The sequence below is a fragment of the Schistocerca cancellata genome, chromosome 4, assembly GCF_023864275.1.
Source record: "Schistocerca cancellata isolate TAMUIC-IGC-003103 chromosome 4, iqSchCanc2.1, whole genome shotgun sequence".
NCBI lineage: Eukaryota > Metazoa > Arthropoda > Insecta > Orthoptera > Acrididae > Schistocerca > Schistocerca cancellata.
This window is the reverse complement of record NC_064629.1, coordinates 591,941,169-591,955,270: the sequence shown is the minus strand read 5'-3', so window position 1 is coordinate 591,955,270 and position 14,102 is coordinate 591,941,169. Positions and strand designations below refer to the sequence as shown.

The 14,102-nt window shown below is 41.9% G+C and overlaps 1 protein-coding gene across 1 annotated transcript in view; it reads right to left on the bottom strand.

Annotated features, from left to right (window-relative positions):
* The window catches only part of LOC126184341 (uncharacterized), a gene marked incomplete at its 3' end in the record, with an annotated part of 778,475 nt that overhangs the window by 121,278 nt on the left and 643,095 nt on the right, over positions 1–14,102 (bottom strand). The window lies entirely within an intron of this gene.

The following is a 14,102-nucleotide window of genomic DNA, read 5'->3' as shown; positions in this document are numbered from 1 at the left end:
TTGCTTTAAGTACCTTCTTGCTTCCCACAGTTGAAGAGCAATTCGGGAATGGCGATTGCATCTTCCAACACGATCAAGCGCCTTTTCATAATGCACGGCCTGCGGCGGAGTGGTACACGACAGTAACAACCTTGTAATAGACTGGCCTGCACAGAGTCCTGTCCTGAATCCTATAGAACACCTTTGGGATGTTTTGGAACGCGACTTCGTTCCAGGCCTCAGCGACCGACATCGATACCTCTTCTCAGTGCAGCACACCCTAAAGAATGGAGTACTTTTCCCCAAGAAACCTTCCAGCGCGTGATTGGACGTATGCCTGCGAGAATGGAAGCTGTCATCAAGGCTAAGGGTGGCCAACACCATATTGAATTCCAGTATTACCGATGGAGGGCGCCACGTACCTGTAAGTCATTTTCAGCCAGGTGTCCGGATACTTTTGATCACATAGTGTATCACGCCAGGAAAGAAAGACTCTCCTATGTAACGACGAATACGTAGAAACTGCGCGTTCGTTTGGGACGGTCACCTCACACATCGCAGTGCACGCTACTTGAGGTCTGTGACATTTTTCCCGACAGTTCGACTGGGCCCGAGACGTTGTTTGCTGTCCGACGCTGCGCTCTCTCCGGTGCTGCTGGAGCGCTAAGTGCGTGGACTACCAGAAGCACGAGCAGCGGCACTTTAAAGGTCGTGTTAAATTGTACGCCTTTGATGACTACTCTCCATCCACGGCGCCGCATGTGTCTTGAAAAGCTGCTACAATGCCGCTGTTACTGTAGTCACTGTTTTTATTCATTGCAGTGGCAAAGTATATGGGTCCTTGTACTCACCCCGCATGACTTAAAATGAAAACTAAATAAAAAAAAACCAAACCGACTTTTCCCTCTTGCTGAGGACCACCAGCTGTTAACTTAAAGTACACTTTCTCACGATACTCAGTGACCTTAAATACGGGTAACGTAGCGAAGCGAGACAAAGCTCGGATTTTAGAGGCAGCCCTTCTTCAGGCTTTTTGGTTCATGATGACACGCGACATGCAACGTTGGGGAACTGACGTCAGGCTAAGCGCGGAAGCACTTCTAAATAACCCCTCCGTAACAAATAAATAAAATGCGCTCGGTGTGAAACAAAGGGAATTACGTAAACAGCGGGGGCGCGTGGTTGGAGTCCCTTCACCGAGGCTGAAATACGCCCCTTAGGCACGCATAAGTAGCGGCAATTAACGCAGGACGGCCTCTGCTAAATACAGGCCGGCAATAATTCCACAAAAACATGTATGCTGATTAGATTCATAAATCCTCATGTTCACTCAGTGCAAGTCCAATTTTACCTTCTTAGCACGAGAGATGAATGGCAGGAAAGAAACCTATTGCGACTGCGTGTTTCAGAAACACTGGACTTCCTTCACTTCACTCTGTTGTGAGAGGGCGATAAGTTAAGAGACATAGGACGTAATTATAAGCAGATGACGAAGCTGGTGCGTCGCTCACAGATGGTGCGAATAAGGAAATGAAAGGTTAAGAAACTCTCGTCCTTTTATTTGTTCATGTGATTCTGTACTGTATTATTTAAATTAATGACCCCTCTCTCTCCCTCTCACTCTAATTTCTCTCTCTTTCTCTCTATCCTCCACTTTATCTAATATTTATGTCATTCATTAGTTGTCAATTTATAACCTGGAAGCTGTTTCTTCACTGAGTGTCGGAGTGAGGCGTACAGTTCAACTAACTAAGAAATGATATTAGCAGAAAACTCATTTTCTAACCTATCTTCCTCTATAGTAGGGGAGAGTGTTGAACCGTGGAACAACTGTCAGACTTTCGCCCTGTAATAGAAGTTGATTGTATTTTCTTATTTCATTTTTAGATGATAGCATTCAATTTGGTTTGGTGTAATCTTTTACTGGAATTACAAAAATTGCTCCGAAGAATTAAGGTTTTCCAAATGCGAAAGAGTATTCCAAGGTACAACACGGTCATGTACCTATGAAAAAATATTCGACTGAAATTTAAAAGTGTTGCAATAGAGACTCTCTTCTCATTACTGTATTTATATCTGTTGTATTATTAATGTACTTGCTTTAAATGTGGTAAGGGCCTTATCGACTATACGACTGCCCTACGACACACTTCCATTTCTTTCTGTTAAGTGCACCGTTTATTCATTTGGTGTTGATGCTCATCCTCTGTGACCTCCCTGATGTTGTCCCGCCACCTCATTCTAGATATTCCTCTTAATCGCGTTCCATCTATTGTTCTGCAGAATACTGTTCTAGGTGTTCTATTCTCATGGCCTGCCCAGTCCAACCTTTAGTTGTTCAGCATTTCGTGTCTGCAATGCTCTCGTAATTCTTCATTTCCTCTTCTCTTCCTTGTTATTTTCATCATATAGAGGTCCGAAAATTTTGCTTAGTGTTTTTCTTTCGAAGAGTAACGGTTATTCTTCGTCTTTCTTCCCAAATGTTAATGCTTCACATCTGTGTAATTTTACTGGCGTGGTAGTCGACTGACACAAGCGGATTTTGAAGTTAGTAATAATTGATATTATCTTTAAGATTTTGATCAGTATAAAATTGGTTTTGTTCACTGTTGTTAGACGGTTATCTATTCCTATATCCGTTCTATTGTGGGTACTAAAAAGACTCCCTAAGTACTTGAAGCGGCCCACTGTCTTGAAAATGAATAGCCATAGATGAAGTATTACTTCACTAAACACCAATAATCAGGAAGTAAATCAAATGAAGTATGAGTATTATCGAAACTCAGTTACAAGTTAAACATATTTTAAAATAGAAGCCAATGCAAACTAACACAAAGTTCCATTTTTAAGAGAGGGAAAGTTGTTTAGACAACAAAGAAACCCTCGTTAATTATGTTTACTCACCATAAAATTCTTCCAACTAATTTTAATATATTATACAACAATTAAATGCGCAGAACTCAGTTTCATCGGAAGAATCTTAAGGAAATGTAACTCATCCACGATAGAAGTGGGTTATAAGGCGCTTGTTTGCCGATTCTTGAGTATTGTTCTCTATCTGGGATCCCTATCGGGTAGGACTGATAGAGGAGACAGAAGATCCAACGAAGAGTGGCGCGTTTTGTCAGTGGATCGTTTAGCTGTCGAGAGAGCGTTGGGGAGAAGCTAAACAAACTCCACTGGCAGGCGTTAGAAGAGAGGCGTTGTGTATCACGGAGAGATCTACTACCGAAATTTCGGGACAACTCTTTTCAGGAGGAGTCGAAAAACATATTAGTTCCCCCCACGTATATCTCGCGTATTGACCACGAGGAGAATATTCGAGAAACAGAGCCAATACAGAGGCTTACCGATAATCATTCTTCCCACGCTCTGTTCGCGAGTGGAACGGTGTTGGGAGTATCGGATCGTGATATCGAAATTACCCTCCGCCACACACCATATGATGTAGACGTGAACTCAAAATTTTACAAAATTCTGTACAAAACGCAACGGCGTGTGTCACAACAGAAACAGTAGAAAATGCCGTTATGGCGCTGTCTACTGTGCTTTCCTTCACGTGATTCTAAAATGGCTCGCTAGATTGAAACCTAGGCCAGGAAACAGCATGTATTCCTCGGTGCACTATCCGCAATGCGTAACACTCTCCTATATTAGAGATTCCTATCGGAACTTACTATCGATGAATAATGAAAAAAGAATCAGCAACTATCGAAACCCGGAAGAAAAATAGTCCATTTCCCATTTGACGGTCTAAAGAAAGTTGAAATAACGCTTTTTCTATGTGACTGCCTCAACTGATGTTAACAGATTGCAAAATTTACCGTTAATGAACGTTATCACGACTCAGCGGTACGTCCACGTTGCTGTTTACATCGAGATGATCGATTTCATTGTATTAATTATCACATCAAAAGATTAAGAAGCTACAATGTTCGATTTCTGATTGAAGATTTTCATTGTTGTCTTATAAGGATGAGAAGTGTGTGGTACGAGAGACTGATGGTTACGATAGCGCTCGGTTAAGATTGCCTCGACGCAGAATACCGGAAGAGCAGAGGACTGGAGAATGAATCATTCTCCCGTGTGTACCCGGCAGCGGACATCAACTACCAATCTGGGTCGCCTGTGATGTTCCTCGTATAGGTCTTATTATCATTTTCGTTGTGGATTTTACGGACGCAGTTCCAGCTGTCGAGCAGCCCCTGGAGATCAAAATACGATTCCGGTCGCCTCATACGAGCCACGTCACATCGCTTTAAAAACGAGTTTTACTATAAAGATGTCAGATAGCCGTGACAAAATTCTGGTGCATGAATATGTATTGCACCTGAATGAAACTGTCACCGGCTCTAAGCCCGTGTCTATAAATAAGTAAATAAAAGATCACTGAAGGAGGACAGTGTTCACCGTAAATCATGCGCATTAGAGAGGAACAGCGGGCTGCCCTCGCGAGTAATTCAGAAGACGCACAGCCGCATCGGGCGTTGCGCCTGCCAACCACTTTCTAACTATACTTCACTGCCGACTCGCTACGCAGCGGTCTTATCAGCGCTATGCGTATCAGCCCTCGCCACATGCAAAACACAGCGCACTTTGTTATCGCGAGCGCAAACAGCGCCGCTCTTGCCGCATTTGGTTTTGCAAGAGCGGCCCAGTTGAGAAGCTGACCTTCCGCACTGTAGCATTCAGTACACCCTGACGCGAAACGCGCCGTCCTTAGGATCACTGACCGCTTAACTTCAGTGCCTTGATATCCACAGCAGGTCTATAGGGAAGAAAAACGTCTTATGTGCCAGAGCTGTTGACATATGACATAGTCTAGACCGATTGTAACTCACATTATGGTTTAGTGTCTTTCACCGTAGTTCCTGCAATATGTCATTCGTGTCGATTGACGTAATAACGATATGACTAACGAGAGGCTGATTCACGCTAAACTCGTTGAAGGCCTTCCAGCATTTTACCGACTATGTTCGATGTTGTGCAGAAAGTAAGACGACATTATATTGCGAATGCCAAGCATTGTATACCCTTCAGCATAGACCAGTTCACTGCGGTCTATATACGTGCTGCATGCAGAGAATCTTATGAAACCAATATAGACTCAAATCTCTTGATGGCAGAATTCAGGAAGTACTAAAGGCAACTGTTTTCCCGATAAATTCATTGTGTGTACATTATTGAAAAATAATTTTGGTGTATATGTGAAATGTCCACCGCTCGTCGTCTCGCGGTAGCGATCTGGCTTCCCGAGCACGGGGTCTCAGGTTCGATTCCCCGCCGGACCAGGGATTTTCACCTGCCACGAGATGACTGGGTGTTGTTGTGTCGTCTTCATTGTCATCGTTCATCATTATTACGGTCGGAGGAAGGCAACGGCAAACCACCTCCATTAGGACCTTGGCTAGTACGGCAGTGCCGGTTTCCCGCATCGTTTCCCTACGCTCTGTCAAGAAGCATGGGACTTCAGTTCCATGTGAAATAAAATTCTTTCTCTGGATTTGCTTAAAATCCTAGAGTTACAGTTATCTTTCGACGTTTGATGAGTAGGAATTACAAAGACAGAGTAGAGAAAGTAAATACATGATAATTTCTGCCTCGAGCACACATGAGAGAGGAAGTAAAGAAAGACGTGATAACTTCTCATCTCCATTAGGCGAGGGAGAGGAAGGTAGAAAATATATAATTAATCCTGAAGCGTCTGTCTGCAAGAGAAAAAGTCATTAAAATGATTTTTTAAATGTCAATCGTTTAATTCAAAACGTCCATGTCCGGTACTCGAACCTGCAGTGATTTTTAATCCGATTCTCCCAGTACACTTGCTGATAATTGAGAGAAAGGGTTGAAATTTGAATTCTCGTCATTTGTCAGTTGGCCGGTTTACAGCAGTGCTTGTGTAAGTGAAGTTCCACGTCATTTTTTAATTCATTAATTTCACTTCAATTTCTAATGACCCACACTTCTTAATTAATTTTTGTAATACGAATCGTCATCATCAGGAGCGACATCTTCATCTGAACCGAATCTGCGTAACCTAACTACTGTAAGCCAGGTTAAGGAAGACGGTGATTTGGTGGGCTGAGTCTGTGCACTTACAGTGAATCCGTTAAGGAAGCCGAATAGAAGACAGTAACGCTACCTTTTCTGGAATGCTGCCGACGCAGTGATAGGAGTTTTTATTAATCTGACCTGCCAGAATACGTCAATGGAATTCATGGACTGCAATCGCGGCAGTTGGGTATAGCCTATACGATTATGTAACACATATGCTAGGAACCAAAACGGGAACTGTTGGAAGAAAGTTGTTCTCATAAACCATGTAGCATACATTTTTAGATCCGGCATTCGAAATGTGTCGTACAAAATTTCCAGTCTGCTTCATGTATCTCGTGAGGGATCTTTAGAATCAAGTAAGAGGTCACGGGTGCATACGCAAGCATACAGTCCGTCCATGTACTGCCATTTTACATGTGAATGTTATAAGACAAATACAGATAATACTTGTGTCCTCCGCCACGCGTAGTACATCGGCTTGTATGTATATATGTATGTATGTAGACATCCACGCTCTCCCCAGTACGGAGACATTTTTTTCAGAAACATTGCACCACCATCATCTCACTAACGGCAAATATCTTGACACCAGGTACACAAAGAGCTGTGTCACAGTTCTGCGAATGTACAACAACTACCGGCTTACTAGGGACAATTTAATTCAGTTCAGTTTATTGCTACGAATTTTTGACCTGTTATCTGGGAACTCTGAACAGGTCGTACATGATGATGACATACCATGTTTTATATTACGTATGTAGTAGTAAACCATTTTAACAGCAACCATTGGTAATATTAATGTAGAAATAAAACAGAACATTTGAAAAATAAAAATCAGTTAAAGAATAATATTAAATAAAGGGAAACAACGCAAGTTCCAAGTGAATAACTCCCATCTTACATTACTAAGTATGTTACTGGCAGCCTCGGAAGAACTCGAGCTTTGCGGACTAACTAAAACTACACCTACTTCTGAATCTATGGTTGCTATACTATTTTACATCATCCATACTGGTATGTGCATCCCTCGGCAATTCCCGAGATTACGCGTACCCTTGTGGGTGACCATAGCATTCTTTCCGTTCTTTTTATTTTCTAAAGATCCTCTTAATTAAAATTATATGTGCATATCATTGTCTATAATTGAGGAAACGCTTCTTGTGACTTGTTGACATTATTTTGATATTCAGAGCGTCCAGTTGATCTTATGGACTGAACGTGAAGCGGTTGCCTTTTAGATATCCGATGTGATATCATACTGACTTTCGTTCTCTAGTTTTGGTACTCACAATTGTTTGCAGATCGCAGTATAATTGTCTGCAGTCTTTCTCTACCTGATATATGGAGCATCTGAGATCGATATGATCAGCGGAATCTTCCTCTCCACATTCACAGATTGTTGTGTTAGTATATCACACTCGATGCCGATGTTTGGGATATGAACCGTGACCTGTTAGTAGGTGCACTATAACTCGAGCAGGGGCAATGTCGCACAGTTTGAGCCTTCTCCTGATGCTTGGGAATTTGCTGCAAGCACTCCTTGCAGTGCTCCTAGTGTCTCAGTCAGACTACCATTCACCTAACTTCCAGGCTCGAAAAATTTCTTTTAACAGCAATATGAGTTCCTGTGAACTCGTACACACGGCCATATTACTAACGCCCAAACCAAAACAGGGCTGCCGTGTGACGTACCAAGATATTCGTTGGACATATCCCTAGGATTACCAGTAAACCCCTCTACAGGTGTAGTGAGACGTACAAGAGGCATCCCCCGACTATTCATGACCGCTTTGTAGCTAGGAGCAGATCAGCTGCAGCATCGTACTTCGTACTCGGGGGAGTGGGGGGAGGGGGGGGGGGCGTGGGACAAATCGCCGTCTCGTCACTTTTCCATGATTTCACCATATATTGTCAAACGAATGCGTAAAATAAGTCTATGGGCTGCTACTCTTCCCAGCCTTCCCCATCTGGGATAGTGCTTCGTCTCTATGTACTCGAAAAACGGAACCATTCTTCTTCTGCAGCCGGAATCCACATTCGCGAAAGGTCTGTACAGAAGCATACTCAGAGTAGTTGCCATAGTTAACGATAGAATGATGCTCTCGTTGCATCAGAGATTCTCTAGTGTTCATCGGACTCTAATCCGCATATCTGCTTCCTTGCGAACGTGGTACATATTTTCACAAAAAATAAGTCTCAGAAAATAAGTTTTAAACGACAAAATACACAAAACTATTTAAACGACGTCATGTTCACTTTTAGCTATCACTGTTTTCTTGTGCTGTTAAAGTTTGGGCTTTTCTGTCACTTTCAAGCATACGGTTCGATGTTATATTACGGCACAGAAATAGGTTAAAACAATTTTCTTGTAGGGCTGTGTCATTCTTGATTGTCAATGGCGTTTATCAATAACATGAGCAGATTTGTTATTTACTCATGTTATTGATAATAGCCATTGACTGGATTACCATCAAAAGTGAAACAACGCTACGTTATTTTTAACCTATTTCGATATCATACAAGTCGGATCCTACTGTTTAAAATGGCACAAAAGCGGAAACTGCAATAGCCCAATAAAAGAGCTAAAGCTGGAAACTAACATAATGCCATTTAAAAAATTTATAGAGGCTGTGGATCCTTATTACAAGAAATCACTGAAGTAACCTGTAGTAATGTTTAATGTAGGTGACATCATTCTCAAACATTTTCAACAATTAAGAAGAACGAGTCGCCGTAGAACATTCAACTCAAAATCCGCGATTTCTTTTATTACTATTTGTTTGTGAATTAACGTTCTGTCGACAGCGATATGATTAGTAACGGCTTATAGTAAGCGTATCTAATGGGCAGAGATACCGTCCTTTTCCTAAATGAGGTCTTTAACTGGGCTGAGATGCAAATCGTATTATATGTGTCCGGACAAACTAAACGAGGCGGAAACTGGAGGTCGGTCAGTCATACGTCTAAATGAGCGTGGAAGATTATTTAATACCCAGGCCACGCTATGTATCGGATGTGGTAAGGATCTTAATTCAAATTTACTGTGTACCACACAGAGTTCTCCACTTCCTGCTCAGCAGAAACCTTACTGCAGACACTGCCACTGCGCTAGAATTGGCCTAAACTAATCTATGAGGGAATATAATACTTCATAAAAAGTGCGTCACTTATGATGACACCGATACCAGCAGTATCTGAGGGACTATAAATAATAATAATAAGAAGAAGAAGAAGAAGAAGAAATTAATGGGCCAGAATGCTCTTCCAAAGGTCCTGGTTTCGAATGCCGGTGAGTCTTAGGATTTTCACCTGTCACTTATCGCTCCTTTTGCCTCTAGCAATGTCAAGACGCACCTTAGCTTGTAGTCCGCGTCAGATTACAGGTCCATTATAGTCATCAGGGCAAGTCATTTCAAAGGACGAAGGAAGGCAAGGGTACACAGTTTCGAATAGGACCATGCACACTACGGGACCATGACGTTCAGTGACAGCTTTACTTAATAAGACTGGCGTCTTTCTCATTCATGTGCAAAGTGCGCTTAACAGGTAACATAATAGTACGATCAGCCCTAGACTTCATGAGACGTGGGGAAGATCACTGCTGCAATTGTCATACACACTGTAAAGAAAAAGGAAGAAGACCTAATGCAAACATAGTCGACGGTTTCTTAAACATTTTTCAAATTTTTAGCCACCAGCCAACGTACTATTTCTGAGATATGAGGGCTATCCTGGAAGTAAGTTCCGATCTGTTGCGAAATGGAAACCACTGTAAAAATCTGATGAAGTTTTGCACAGATGTGTTGGGTGGCGTCTCCAGTATGCCCATTGATCGCGCCAAGGCGTCCTTTTGAATTCTGAGTGCACAGTGAGCTCATAAATATGCCTAGAAAATAATGTCTCCCGCCAAGTATAAGGGCCTGGAGAGAGATTTCGCCTGATGTCATGCAGCCCACATAACATAGCTGTTACGCGTTTCGTTCTTCATGACAATTCTCAGCCGCACTCTGCAGGGGCAATGAAGATACTCCTGCAGCGTTTTCTGTGAGATGTGTCTGATCACCCATAACACAACCCGTAATTGCCTCGCCCTGAGTTTCATCTGTGCTCACATGAACCGCAGGCTATGAACACAACATTTCATTTTTCCACAGACAACAAGCTGTAGACGAATTGGCGGAATGCACAGGCGACTGCCTTTCATGACGAGAGTATTGGAAAGTTGGTACAACGCTACGACAAAGGTCTAAGTCGGAGCGGCGGCTATGTAGAGAAGTAGCGTAGTTAACTATTCCAAATAAAACATTTTTTGATTTTCACTGTGGTTTCCATTTCGCGACCGATCGGAACTTACTTTCCTCATAGCCCTTGTATTTCATACGTTGCTGTTGAGGTTTAACAACGTTCATTTACGATACAGCTCCATCAGAACACGAACTCCTATTCTTTCTTCCCTGTCGCCTCCATCGGAAAGCAATAAATCTGGTGTGAAAATGAAAACTGCTGCGCCTCCAGCCATCGTCAGCAGCGAGGAGGATTGCGGAACTGAGCACGCTGGGCGCCTTAACTAGGCAGTTCCCACGGGCACCAAGAAGTGTCGAGAAAATTGGTCGCGGCGCGGAGGTTATGCTTGATAAATGGAGCGGTGGCAGCGACGTATGACAAACGCAGCGCGCCATCCATCACGTGCCTACCGTACGGCGTGCCGTGTAATAAGGATACACTCCCTCCACCCAGTGATTTAAACCGGCGGGTCGCTGTCCGCCGGGAGACGTACCGGGCTCCAAAGCTGCGACGCTCCTGGCAGCCGCTTCTCTCACCGGCCACAGGCCCCACTACAACCTCCTTCTCTCACCGAACAATTGCTTTCCGTATTTGTGAAGCGACAGAATACTCTTTCTCAGGCGATGTTCGAGCATTTGCTTGCAACACTTCGCATTCCTAGCGGATATCAATGTATGTGTTGTGCGATTATGACCAACGCCTCTGCTGGGAAAATTCAGAGGTAACTACTGTCTTTGTAGACATTTTAAAATCCTAGATACTTTTCGAGCTACAGGTTCTAGTCTAACAAGAGGACCACCTGGCAATCTGATTTTTGTAGTTCCTAATATCTGTGGTACCTGAAGGTCAGTTCCCCTAAAATAGTTCGATGCAAATCTAAAAAAATATCCAGGAAATCGACTTGGAAGTTTTCCAACCGTCTTTAATAAGCTAAATCAAGGTAGATTTTTCTTCGAAGGCCGTGTGGCTATGTGTTAGAATGAAACTTCCTGGCAGATTATGTGTTAGAATGATAGCGTACAACGTCCGAGCTTTAGGTTCGATTCCCGGGTGACGCAAATTTTTAAACAAAGGTGCATGTCCTACTAGCGTTTCCGTGAAGCTTAAAATATATAAAGATGGTAAAAAAACAATAGCATTCGAGATAGGTAATCGCTGATTCGAGCCTCGTTTTAGTTATTATTTTTTTCTTTTTTTTCGTTCAGTTCGAATACCTACTTCCTTTAAATATAAAGTTCATCAAATATATGCTAACAGATAATTAATTTCTGTTTTTATGAAAAATGCACGTTTTCTTATTTCTTATTGCACATCACACACAAAAATCCAGTTTTCATTGCAAGTACACGTTCTTAATTACTGACCTTTTGTAAAAGATTGTTTAAATTTAAAAAAAGCTTTACAAATTAAAATGATTTTTCATCCTTATGTATTTTACACTTTATGGAAATTTCATGGAACATGTACCTTTGTTTAAATTTTTGGCAGGTTCAAATGGTTCAAATGGCTCTGAGCACTATGGGACTCAACAGCTTAGGTCATAAGTCCCCTAGAACTTAGAACTACTTAAACCTAACTAACCTAAGGACATCACACACACCCATGCCCGAGGCAGGATTCGAACCTGCGACCGTAGCAGTCCCGCGGTTCCGGACTGCAGCGCCAGAACCGCTAGACCACCGCGGCCGGCTAAATGCATTTTTGGCAGGGCTGGGAATCGAACCTATACCACACACGTGGTAGGCCAGCATTTATTTTCTTTCTCTTTCTTTTTTTTTCAGTTCGAAGACACGGTACTGTCTTTCCACAGATGCCTGCTGGACACTTGTATCACCCTTTGGCATTCATTGGATACAAGTGAGACATGTAACATGCTTTACAGAATGCATAGGTATCATAAATCCTGATTTTTTTGGGGGGAGGGGGTGAGATTATTGAACCGACAGAAGTTTTCTGTTATGGCACCTTGTATGTTATCCGTTGTGTGCTTCTAGTTTCTCTCGGTTATTATTAATAGACATCCGTCTAGTATAATTCCCATGGTTTCTTGCTTTTCCACCATCTTCGTACAGGATACGTCGACAGGTTCGATCCCTCTGATGTTTAATAGTTTACACTTTCTCTCAGTCATTTTTGCACCTGAGGTTACGCTGTATTTGCAATCACACGACCTATAGAGAATAACTGATGATGCTTTAGCATATTAAAGACGTCCGTAAAACTTAACGTAGATTTCTTAGAGAATTTTTGAGATTTGCATCCAACTTCTTATTCAAATAGATATTTTAGTTCTGAACTTCACAGACCATAAATGTAAAAAAAAAGAAAATCTACAAAAATCCGATTGCCATGTGGCCCCTTGTAAGCATGGATCAGTGCCTGGCGTCTTCTCTCCATTATAGCTACCGTATGTGATTGTCTATCGCTGGATATGATTATAAAAGGACAACTAATATTACATTTTGTTATTGACTGAAGTAGGCTACATTTTTGATGGAGCTGTTGATGATCAGTGCGATCGAAACTCGAAATCTATAAATAGTTTTCATTCAGGCAGTAGCTTATCCAGGTCGCCTTGACGTTCTTTGAATGTTTGCAAGCTATGGAGCACCATCTACGTAAAATTTACGAATTGAATAATAAGCCACGTCTACTTCCTTCCCCATGTCCAATCCCTCACCCCTCTACCCCCAACCAATACAAAAATTCGAAAATTAAATTTTATTCTAAGCATAAATAACTATATAATATCTATTTACAAAAACACATTAGCTAAAATTGGCTTCATTTTTCTGATGGGAGTTTATGATCTTTCAGTAGGCTAGCACTTTTCTAATATGGTAATTAGTTCAACAACCTCTGAAGGTAAGAACTACGTCAGAGAGAACCATTAGTTTGCGTAGATCGCTCCAGACATAGGATGGCAAAATTTCTTAATAAGTCCACGGCCGCTTTTTGTCTTTATCCCCACTAAACAAACATTGTTCTTACACGGAGTTTTCGACCATAACTAAACAAGTCAATAATTAGTTTGTTCAGACTGAAGACAATTCAGCAGTTGCGTTACTTTCCGTGTTAGATGGGAAGAAGAGTGACACTAAATGTCCGACCTGTCCCCTAAAATTTTAGGATGAAGGTTTCAATTAATTTTTTGAGTGACGATTCATCCCAGTTTTTTCCATGTGATCAGGGAGCCATAAGTCCTTGTGTAATTATTTTAGTTGACCTCATGTCTTCCTTATGTATTAATTGATATTTGTAGAACATCTAACTATTTTAATGTCGCCTTACAGGATATGAGATAAGTGTTATTTTGCGGTGACCGCGGATGAAACTTTACCTCAGACTGCCTATTCCTTTTTTATTACGTTTTCGACGTTTCAACCACATTCATTTCTATTAATTTTCGTAAGAGTTCTGATAACCTCGTCGTCGAGCACCCCTAAACTACAAAACACACACACACACACACACACACACACACACACACAGAGAGAGAGAGAGAGAGAGAGAGAGATCTGCTGCGGTGTGCATTGCAATAACAGACTTCTAGTCGATTTGAAAATTGTCTAATCATCAGTTTTCCCGAGTAGGTCAGCCCACAGAACAAGGAGGTACAGAATGTTTCAGAGTCAGTTTTCTCTCTGTTTGCAAGAGGTGGCTGCACGCCGTTCTGCTCTGAGGGAGAGAGCGCAGCGGCCCCATGATTAATTACTAGATTTGTATTTGTTGTTTTCCTAAATTTCTTAAGGTAAATTCTGGAATGATTCCTTTCAAAAGGA